Genomic DNA, 12,069 nt, shown 5'->3' with positions numbered 1-12,069 from the left:
GGACCAAAAATCAACTCGAGATGAGAGGTTAGTCCCTGGCTTCGACTCCAGAGGAATACCACCTTACCACAAGCACCTCAAGAGGAGGCTTCTCTCAGCTCTATGTATGTGAGAGGGACCCTGAGTTTGCGGCCTCAAGTGGAATGGACACCGCGATTCCCTGACACAAAATAAGGCCGGATATCCCTGCAGTGACTTGAATGCAGGCTCGTCTTGCATCTCCCAAGACGAAAGGATGTCTGAATCCCCTGTGGAGACCACAGAGAATGATCTAGTTCCCCACCTCATCGCGACCGGAGGCCTCACATCCTTTGAAAACTCCAGAGGAACGCGGAGATCAGTGCCTCCAAAGGAGACGATGCCTGACTCCTCGTGAAACTTGATAGGAGTCGCAGGATTCCTGTGGCACGTGGAAAGGGACACTTGGTCTCCCGCCTCAGCTGGAAAGGCGTCCCAATTGCCCTGCCAAGCCTCGAGGAGAATCCCGAGTTGTCCCTCGCAACTAGGCAGGATTCCTGACGTCCCTGAACAAACACGTGGGTGGAAGGGCCATCCCCGTCGTAACTCGAGAATATACCCCAGGTTCCCGCCGCAGCTCGAGAAAAACCATGAGACTTCCCCCTCGCTGCGAGATGAGGCCCGATTCCCCTGCACTGCGTGCAGAGCAATTCCGTGTTGCACATCACACATGAAAGGAGCCTTGATTTCGTTGATGGCACTCCAGAGAAACCCCAAGAACACTGTTTCAAGGCTGGAGGGATCCTGAGGTCCCTGTAGCAGCACGAAAGAGCTCCGTGGACCATGAATCAACTCGAGATGAGAGGTTAGTCCCTGGCTTCGACTCCAGAGGAATACCACCTTACCACAAGCACCTCAAGAGGAGGCTTCTCTCAGCTCTAGGTATGTGAGAGGGACCCTGAGTTTGCGGCCTCAAGTGGAATGGACACCGCGATGCCCTGACTCGAAATAAGGCCGGATATCCCTGTAGTGACTTGAATGCAGGCTCGTCTTGCATCTCCAAAGACGAAAGGATTTCTGAATCCCCTGTGGAGACCTCAGAGAAAGACCTAGTTCCCCACCTCATCGCGACCGGAGGCCTCACATCCTTTGAAAACTCCAGAGGTACGCGGAGATCAGTGCCTCCAAAGGAGACGATGCCTGACTCCTCGTGAAACTTGATAGGAGTCCCAGGATTCCTGTGGCACGTGGAAAGGGACCCTTGGTCTCCCCCCTCAGCTGGAGAGGCGTCCCAATTGCCCTGCCAAGCCTCGAGGAGAATCCCGAGTTGTCCCTCGCAAATAGGCAGGAATCCTGACGTCGCTGAACAAACACGTGGGTGGAAGGGCCATCCCCGTCATAACTCGAGAATATACCCCAGGTTCCCGCTGCAACTCGAGAAAAACCATGAGACTTCCCCCTCGCCGCGAGATGAGGCCCGATTCCCCTGCACTGCGTGCAGAGCAATTGCGTGTTGCACATCACACATGAAAGGAGCCTTAATTTCCTTGATGGCACTCCAGAGAAACCCCAAGAACACTGTTTCAAGGCTAGAGGGATCCTGAGGTCACTGTAGCAACACGAAAGAACTCCGTGGACCAAGAATAAACTCGAGATGAGATGTTAGTCCCTGGCTTCGACTCCAGAGGAATACCACCTTACCACATGCACCTCAAGAGGAGGCTTCTCTCACCTCTAGGTATGTGAGAGGGACCCTGAATTTGCGGTCTCAAGTAGAATCGACACTGCGATGCCCTGACTCAAAATAAAGCCGGATATCCCTGCAGTGACTTAAATGCAGGCTCGTCTTGCATCTCCCAAGACGAAAGGATGTCTGAATCCCCTGTGGAGACCAAAGAGAAAGACCTAGTTCCCCACCTCATCGCGACCGGAGGCCTCACATCCTTTGAAAACTCCAGAGGTTCGCGGAGATCAGTGCCTCCAAAGGAGACGATGCCTGACTCCTCTTGAAACTTGATAGGAGTCCCAGGATTCCTGTGGCACGTAGAAAGCGACCCTTGGACTCCCGCCTCAGCTGGAGAGGCGTCCCAATTGCCCTGCCAAGCCTCGAGGAGAATCCCGAGTTGTCCCTCGCAACTAGGCAGTAGTTCTGACGTCGCTGAACAAACACGTGGGTGGAAGGGCCATCCCCGTCGTAACTCGAGAATATACCGCAGGTTCCCGCCGCAACTCGAGAAAAACCATGAGACTTCCCCCTCGCCGCGAGATGAGGCCCGATTCCCCTGCACTGCGTGCAGAGCAATTCCGTGTTGCACATCACACATGAAAGGAGCCTTGATTTCCTTGATGGCACTCCAGAGAAACCCCAAGAACACTGTTTCAAGGCCAGAGGGATCCTGAGGTCACTGTAGCAACACGAAAGAGCTCCATAGACCAAAAATCAACTCGAGATGAGAGGTTAGTCCCTGGCTTCGACTCCAGAGGAATACCACCTTACCACAACACCTCAAGAGGAGGCTTCTCTCAGCTCTAGGTATGTGAGAGGGACCCTGAGTTTGCGGCCTCAAGTGGAATGGACACCGCGATGCCCTGACTCGAAATAAGGCCGGATATCCCTGCAGTGACTTGAATGCAGGCTCGTCTTGCATCTCCCAAGACGAAAGGATGTCTGAATCCCCTGTGGGGACCACAGAGAATGACGTACTTCCCCACCTCATCGCGAACGGAGGCCTCACATCCTTTGAAAACTTCAGAGGTACGCGGAGATCAGTGCCTCCAAAGGAGACGATGCCTGACTCCTCGTGAAACTTGATAGGAGTCCCAGAATACCTGTGCACGTGGAATGGGACCCTTGGTCTCCCGCCTCAGCTGGAGAGGCGTCCCAATTGCCCTGCCAAGCCTCGAGGAGAATCCCGAGTTGTCCCTCGCAACTAGGCAGGAGTCCTGACGTCGCTGAAAAAACACGTGGGTGGAAGGGCCATCCCCGTCGTAACTCGAGAATATACCGCAGGTTCCCGCCGCAACACGAGAAAAACCATGAGACTTCCCCCTCGCCGCGAGATGAGGCCCGATTCCCCTGCACTGCGTGCAGAGCAATTCCGTGTTGCACATCACACATGAAAGGAGCCTTAATTTCCTTGATGGCACTCTAGAGAATCCCCAAGAACACTGTTTCAAGGCTAGAGGGATCCTGAGGTCACTGTAGCAACACGAAAGAGCTCCGTGGACCAAAAATCAACTCGAGATGAGAGGTTAGTCCCTGGCTTCGACTCCAGAGGAATACCACCTTACCACAAGCAGCTCAAGAGGAGGCTTCTCTCAGCTCTAGGTATGTGAGAGGGACCCTGAGTTTGCGGCCTCAAGTGGAATGGACACCGCGATGCCCTGACTCGAAATCAGGCCGGATATCCCTGCAATGACTTGAATGCAGGCTCGTCTTGCATCTCCCAAGACGAAAGGATGTCTGAATCCCCTGTGGAGACCACAGAGAAAGACCTAGTTCCCCACCTCATCGCGACCGGAGGCCTCACATCCTTTGAAAACTTCAGAGGTACGCGGAGATCAGGGCCTCCAAAGGAGACGATGCCTGACACCTCGTGAAACTTGATAGGAGTCCCAGGATTCCTGTGCACGTGGAAGGGACCCTTGGTCTCCCACCTCAGCTGGAGAGGCGTCCCAATTGCCCTGCCAAGCCTCGAGGAGAATCCCGAGTTGTCCGTCCCAACTAGGCAGGAGTCCTGACGTCGCTGAACAAACACGTGGTTGGAAGGGCCATCCCCGTCGTAACTCGAGAATATACCCCAGGTTCCCGCCGCAACTCGAGAAAAACCATGAGACTTCCCCCTCGCCGCGAGATGAGGCCCGATTCCCCTGCATTGCGTGCAGAGCAATTCCGTGTTGCACATCACACATGAAAGGAGCCTTGATTTCCTTGATGGCACTCCAGAGAAACCCCAAGAACACTGTTTCAAGGCTAGAGGGATCCTGAGGTCACTGTAGCAACAGGAAAGTGCTCCGTGGACCAACAATCAACTCTAGATGAGAGGTTAGTCCCTGGCTTCGACTCCAGAAGAATACCACCTTACCACAAGCACCTCAAGAGGAGGCTTCTCTCAGCTCTAGGTATGTGAGAGGGACCCTGATTTTGCGGACTCAAGTGGAATGGACACTGCGATGCCCTGACGCGAAATAAGGCCGGATATCCCTGCAGTGACTTGAATGCAGGCTCGTCTTGCATCTCCCAAGATGAAAGGATGTCTGAATCCCCTGTGGAGACCACAGAGAAAGACCTAGTTCCCCACCTCATGGCGACCGGAGGCCTCACATCCTTTGAAAACTCCAGAGGTACGCGGAGATCAGTGCCTCCAAAGGAGACGATGCCTGACTCCTCGTGAAACTTGATAGGAGTCCCAGGATTGCCGTGGCACGTGGAATGGGACCCTTGGTCTCCTGAATCAGCTGGAGAGGCGTCCCAATTGCCGTGCCAAGCCTCGAGGAGAATCCCGAGTTGTCCCTCGCAACTAGGCAAGAGTCCTGACGTTGCTGAACAAACACGTGGGTGGAAGGGCCATCCCCGTCGTAACTCGAGAATATACCCCAGGTTCCCGCCGCAACTCGAGAAAAACCATGAGACTTCCCCCTCGCCGCGAGATGAGGCCGGATTCCCCTGCACTGCGTGCAGAGCAATTCCGTGTTGCATATCACACATGAAAGGAGCCTTAATTTCCTTGATGGCACTCCAGAGAAACCCCAAGAACACTGTTTCAAGGCTAGAGGGATCCTGAGGCCACTGTACCAACAGGAAAGAGCTCCGTGGACCAAAAATCAACTCGAGATGAGAGGTTAGTCCCTGGCTTCGACTCCAGAGGAATACCACCTTACCACAAGCACCTCAAGAGCAGGCTTATCTCAGCTCTAGGTATGTGAGAGGGACCCTGAGTTTGTGGCCTCAAGTGGAATGGACACTGCGATGCCCTGACTCGAAATAAGGCCAGATATCCCTGCAGTGACTTGAATGCAGGCTCGTCTTGCATCTCCCAAGACGAAAGGATGTCCGAATCCCCTGTGGAGACCACAGAAAAAGACCTAGTTCCCAACCTCATCGCGACCGGAGGCCTCACATCCTTTCAAAACTCCAGAGGTACGCGGAGATCAGTGCCTCCAAAGGAGACGATGCCTGAATCCTCGTGAAACTTGATAGGAGTCCCAGGATTGCTGTGGCACGTGGAAAGGGACACTTGGTCCCCCGCCTCAGCTGGAGAGGCGTCCCAATTGCCCTGACAAACCTCGAGGAGAATCCCGAGTTGTCCCTCGCAACTAAGCAGGAGTCCTGCCGTCGCTGAACAAACACGTGGGTGGAAGGGCCATCCCCGTCGTAACTCGAGAATATACCCCAGGTTCCCGCCGCAACTCGAGAAAAACCATGAGACTTCCCCCTCGCCGCGAGATGAGGCCCGATTCCCCTGCACTGCGTGCAGAGCAATTCAGTGTTGCACATCACACATGAAAGGAGCCTTGATTTCCTTGATGGCACTCCAGAGAAACCAAAAGAACAATGTTTCAAGGCTAGAGGGATTCTGAGGTCACTGTAGCCACACGAAAGAGCACCGTGACCCAAAAACAACTCCAGATGAGAGGATAGTCCCTGGCTTCGACTCCAGAGGAATACCACCTTAACACAAGCACATCAAGAGGAGGCTTCTCTCAGCTCTAGGTATGTGAGAGGGACCCTCAGTTTGCGGCCTCAAGTGGAATGGACACCGCGATGCCCTGACTCGAAATAAGGCCGGATATCCCTGCAGTGACTTGAATGCAGGCTTGTCTTCCCTCTCCCAAGACGAAAGGATGTCTGAATCCCCTGTGGAGACCTCAGAGAAAGATCTAGTTCCCCACCTCATCGCGACCGGAGGCCTCACATTCTTTGAAAACTCCAGAGGTACGCGGAGATCAGTGCCTCCAAAGGAGACGATGCCTGACTCCTCCTGAAACTTGATAGGAGTCCCAGGATTCCTGTGGCACGTGGAAAGGGACCCTTGGTCTCCCGCCTCAGCTGGAGAGGCGTCCCAATTGCCCTGCCAAGCCTCGAGGAGAATCCCGAGTTGTCCCTCGCAACTAGGCAGGAGTCCTGACGTCGCTGAACAAACACGTGGGTGGAAGGGCCATCCCCGTCGTAACTCGGGAATATACCCCAGGTTCCCGCCGCAACTCGAGAAAAACCATGAGACTTCCCCCTCGCCGCGAGATGAGGCCCGATTCCCCTGCACTGCGTGCAGAGCAATTCCGTGTTGCACATCACACATGAAAGAACGCTTGATTTCCTTGATGGCACTCCACAGAAACCCCAAGAACACTGTTTCAAGGCTAGAGGGATCCTGAGGTCACTGTAGCAACACGAAAGAGCTCCGTGGACCAAAAATCAACTCGAGATGAGAGGTTAGTCCCTGGCTTCGACTCCAGAGGAATACCACCTTACCACAAGCACCTCAAGAGCAGGCTTCTCTCAGCTCTAGGTATGTGAGAGGGACCCTGAGTTTGCGGCCTCAAGTGGAATGGACACCGCGATGCCCTGACTCGAAATAAGGCCGGATATCCCTGCAGTGACTTGAATGCAGGCGCGTCTTGCATCTGCCAAGAGGAAAGGATGTCTGATTCCCCTGTGGAGACCACAGAGAAAGACCTAGTTCCCCACCTCATCGCGACCGGAGGCCTCACCTCCTTTGAAAACTTCAGAGGTACGCGGAGATCAGTGCCTCCAAAGGAGACGATGCCTGACTCCTCGTGAAACTTGATAGGAGTCCCAGGATTCCTGTGGCACATGGAAAGGGACACTTGGTCTCCCGTCTCAGCTGGAGAGGCGTCCCAATTGCCCTGCCAAGCCTCGAGGAGAATCCCGAATTGTCCGTCCCAACTAGGCAGGAGTCCTGCCGTCGCTGAGCAAACACGTGGTTGGAAGGGCCATCCCCGTCGTAACTCGAGAATATACTCCAGGTTCCCGCAGCAACTCGAGAAAAACCATGAGACTTCCCCCTCGCCGCGATATGAGGCCCGATTCCCCTGCACTGCGTGCAGAGCAATTCCGTGTTGCACATCACACATGAAAGGATCCTTGATTTCCTTGATGGCACTCCAGAGAAACCCCAAGAAAACTGTTTCAAGGCTAGCGGGATCCTGAGGTCAATGTAGCAAGAGGAAAGAGCTCCGTGGACCAACAATCCACTCGAGATGAGAGGTTAGTCCCTGGCTTCGACTCCAGAGGAATACCACCTTACCACAAGCACCTCAAGAGGAGGCTTCTCTCAGCTCTAGCTATGTTCTGAGTTTGCGGCCTCAAGTGGAATGGACACCGCGATGCCCTGACTCGAAATAAGGCCGGATATCCCTGCAGTGACTTGAATGCAGGCTCGTCTTGCATCTCCCAAGACTAAAGGAGGTCTGAATCCCCTGTGGAGACCACAGAGAGAGACCTAGTTCCCCACCTCATCGCGACGGGAGGCCTCACATCCTTTGAAAACTTCAGAGGTACGCGGAGATCAGTGCCTCCAAAGGAGACGATGCCTGACTCCTCGTGAAACTTGATAGGAGTCCCAGGATTCCTGTGCAAGTGGAAAGGGACCCTTGGTCTCCCGCCTCAGCTGGAGAGGCGTCCCAATTGCCCTGCCAAGCCTCGAGGAGAATCCCGAGTTGTCCCTCGCAACTAGGCAGGTGTCCTGACCTCGCTGAAAAAAAACGTGGGTGGAAGGGCCATCCCCATCGTAACTCGAGAATATACCTCAGGTTCCCGCCGCAACTCGAGAAAAACCATGAGACTTCCCCCTCGCCGCGAGATGAGGCCCGATTCCCCTGCACTGCGTGCAGAGCAATTCCGTGTTGCACATCACACGTGAAAGGAGCCTTGATTTCCTTGATGGCACTCCAGAGAAACCCCAAGAACACTGCTTCAAGGCTAGAGTGATCCTGATGTCCCTGTAGCAGCACGAAAGAGCTCCGTGGACCATGAATCAACTCGAGATGAGAGGTTAGTCCCTGGCTTCGACTCCAGAGGAATACCACCTTACCACAAGCACCTCAAGAGGAGGCTTCTCTCAGCTCTAGGTATGTGAGAGGGACCCTCAGTTTGCGGCCTCAAGTGGAATGGACACCGCGATGCCCTGACTCGAAATAAGGCCGGATATCCCTGCAGTGACTTGAATGCAGGCTCGTCTTGCATCGCCCAAGACGAAAGGATGTCTGAATCCCCTGTGGAGACCACAGAGAAAGACCTAGTTCCCCACCTCATCGCGACCGGTGGCCTCACATCCTTTGAAAACTCCAGAGGTACACGGAGATCAGTGCCTCCAAAGGAGACGATGCCTGACTCCTCGTGAAACTTGATAGGAGTCCTAGGATTCCTGTGGCACGTGGAAAGGGACCCTTGGTCTCCCGCCTCAGCTGGAGAGGCGTCCCAATTGCCCTGCCAAGCCTCGAGGAGAATCCCGAGTTGTTCCTCGCAACTAGGCAGGAGTCTGACTTCGCTGAACAAACACGTGGGTGGAAGGGCCATCCCCGGGGTAACTCGAGAATATACCCCAGGTTCCAATCGCAACTCGAGAAAAACCATTAGACTTCCCCCTCGCCGCAAAATGAGGCCCGATACCCTGCACTGCGTGCAGAGCAATTCGGTGTTGCACATCACACATGAAAGGAGCCTTGATTTCCTTGATGGCACTCCAGAGAATCCCCAAGAACACTGTTTCAAGGCTAGAGGGATCCTGAGGTCACTGTAGCAACACGAAAGAGCTCCGTGGACCAAAAATCAACTCGAGATGAGAGGTTAGTCCCTGGCTTCGACTCCAGAGGAATACCACCTTACCACAAGCACCTCAAGAGCAGGCTTATCTCAGCTCTAGGTATGTGAGAGGGACCCTGAGTTTGTGGCCTCAAGTGGAATGGACACTGCGATGCCCTGACTCGAAATAAGGCCAGATATCCCTGCAGTGACTTGAATGCAGGCTCGTCTTGCATCTCCCAAGACGAAAGGATGTCCGAATCCCCTGTGGAGACCACAGAAAAAGACCTAGTTCCCAACCTCATCGCGACCGGAGGCCTCACATCCTTTCAAAACTCCAGAGGTACGCGGAGATCAGTGCCTCCAAAGGAGACGATGCCTGAATCCTCGTGAAACTTGATAGGAGTCCCAGGATTGCTGTGGCACGTGGAAAGGGACACTTGGTCCCCCGCCTCAGCTGGAGAGGCGTCCCAATTGCCCTGACAAACCTCGAGGAGAATCCCGAGTTGTCCCTCGCAACTAAGCAGGAGTCCTGCCGTCGCTGAACAAACACGTGGGTGGAAGGGCCATCCCCGTCGTAACTCGAGAATATACCCCAGGTTCCCGCCGCAACTCGAGAAAAACCATGAGACTTCCCCCTCGCCGCGAGATGAGGCCCGATTCCCCTGCACTGCGTGCAGAGCAATTCAGTGTTGCACATCACACATGAAAGGAGCCTTGATTTCCTTGATGGCACTCCAGAGAAACCAAAAGAACAATGTTTCAAGGCTAGAGGGATTCTGAGGTCACTGTAGCCACACGAAAGAGCACCGTGACCCAAAAACAACTCCAGATGAGAGGATAGTCCCTGGCTTCGACTCCAGAGGAATACCACCTTAACACAAGCACATCAAGAGGAGGCTTCTCTCAGCTCTAGGTATGTGAGAGGGACCCTCAGTTTGCGGCCTCAAGTGGAATGGACACCGCGATGCCCTGACTCGAAATAAGGCCGGATATCCCTGCAGTGACTTGAATGCAGGCTCGTCTTCCCTCTCCCAAGACGAAAGGATGTCTGAATCCCCTGTGGAGACCTCAGAGAAAGATCTAGTTCCCCACCTCATCGCGACCGGAGGCCTCACATTCTTTGAAAACTCCAGAGGTACGCGGAGATCAGTGCCTCCAAAGGAGACGATGCCTGACTCCTCGTGAAACTTGATAGGAGTCCCAGGATTCCTGTGGCACGTGGAAAGGGACCCTTGGTCTCCCGCCTCAGCTGGAGAGGCGTCCCAATTGCCCTGCCAAGCCTCGAGGAGAATCCCGAGTTGTCCCTCGCAACTAGGCAGGAGTCCTGACGTCGCTGAACAAACACGTGGGTGGAAGGGCCATCCCCGTCGTAACTCGGGAATATACCCCAGGGTCCCGCCGCAACTCGAGAAAAACCATGAGACTTCCCCCTCGCCGCGAGATGAGGCCCGATTCCCCTGCACTGCGTGCAGAGCAATTCCGTGTTGCACATCACACATGAAAGAACGCTTGATTTCCTTGATGGCACTCCAGAGAAACCCCAAGAACACTGTTTCAAGGCTAGAGGGATCCTGAGGTCACTGTAGCAACACGAAAGAGCTCCGTGGACCAAAAATCAACTCGAGATGAGAGGTTAGTCCCTGGCTTCGACTCCAGAGGAATACCACCTTACCACAAGCACCTCAAGAGCAGGCTTCTCTCAGCTCTAGGTATGTGAGAGGGACCCTGAGTTTGCGGCCTCAAGTGGAATGGACACCGCGATGCCCTGACTCGAAATAAGGCCGGATATCCCTGCAGTGACTTGAATGCAGGCGCGTCTTGCATCTGCCAAGAGGAAAGGATGTCTGATTCCCCTGTGGAGACCACAGAGAAAGACCTAGTTCCCCACCTCATCGCGACCGGAGGCCTCACCTCCTTTGAAAACTTCAGAGGTACGCGGAGATCAGTGCCTCCAAAGGAGACGATGCCTGACTCCTCGTGAAACTTGATAGGAGTCCCAGGATTCCTGTGGCACATGGAAAGGGACACTTGGTCTCCCGTCTCAGCTGGAGAGGCGTCCCAATTGCCCTGCCAAGCCTCGAGGAGAATCCCGAATTGTCCGTCCCAACTAGGCAGGAGTCCTGCCGTCGCTGAGCAAACACGTGGTTGGAAGGGCCATCCCCGTCGTAACTCGAGAATATACTCCAGGTTCCCGCAGCAACTCGAGAAAAACCATGAGACTTCCCCCTCGCCGCGATATGAGGCCCGATTCCCCTGCACTGCGTGCAGAGCAATTCCGTGTTGCACATCACACATGAAAGGATCCTTGATTTCCTTGATGGCACTCCAGAGAAACCCCAAGAACACTGTTTCAAGGCTAGCGGGATCCTGAGGTCAATGTAGCAAGAGGAAAGAGCTCCGTGGACCAACAATCCACTCGAGATGAGAGGTTAGTCCCTGGCTTCGACTCCAGAGGAATACCACCTTACCACAAGCACCTCAAGAGGAGGCTTCTCTCAGCTCTAGCTATGTTCTGAGTTTGCGGCCTCAAGTGGAATGGACACCGCGATGCCCTGACTCGAAATAAGGCCGGATATCCCTGCAGTGACTTGAATGCAGGCTCGTCTTGCATCTCCCAAGACTAAAGGATGTCTGAATCCCCTGTGGAGACCACAGAGAGAGACCTAGTTCCCCACCTCATCGCGACGGGAGGCCTCACATCCTTTGAAAACTTCAGAGGTACGCGGAGATCAGTGCCTCCAAAGGAGACGATGCCTGACTCCTCGTGAAACTTGATAGGAGTCCCAGGATTCCTGTGCAAGTGGAAAGGGACCCTTGGTCTCCCGCCTCAGCTGGAGAGGCGTCCCAATTGCCCTGCCAAGCCTCGAGGAGAATCCCGAGTTGTCCCTCGCAACTAGGCAGGTGTCCTGACCTCGCTGAAAAAAAACGTGGGTGGAAGGGCCATCCCCATCGTAACTCGAGAATATACCTCAGGTTCCCGCCGCAACTCGAGAAAAACCATGAGACTTCCCCCTCGCCGCGAGATGAGGCCCGATTCCCCTGCACTGCGTGCAGAGCAATTCCGTGTTGCACATCACCCGTGAAAGGAGCCTTGATTTCCTTGATGGCACTCCAGAGAAACCCCAAGAACACTGCTTCAAGGCTAGAGTGATCCTGATGTCCCTGTAGCAGCACGAAAGAGCTCCGTGGACCATGAATCAACTCGAGATGAGAGGTTAGTCCCTGGCTTCGACTCCAGAGGAATACCACCTTACCACAAGCACCTCAAGAGGAGGCTTCTCTCAGCTCTAGGTATGTGAGAGGGACCCTCAGTTTGCGGCCTCAAGTGGAATGGACACCGCGAT

The sequence above is a fragment of the Cervus elaphus genome, chromosome 10 (genome assembly GCF_910594005.1).
Source record: "Cervus elaphus chromosome 10, mCerEla1.1, whole genome shotgun sequence".
In the NCBI taxonomy this organism is placed as follows: domain Eukaryota; kingdom Metazoa; phylum Chordata; class Mammalia; order Artiodactyla; family Cervidae; genus Cervus; species Cervus elaphus.
This window is presented reverse-complemented; position numbering follows the sequence as displayed.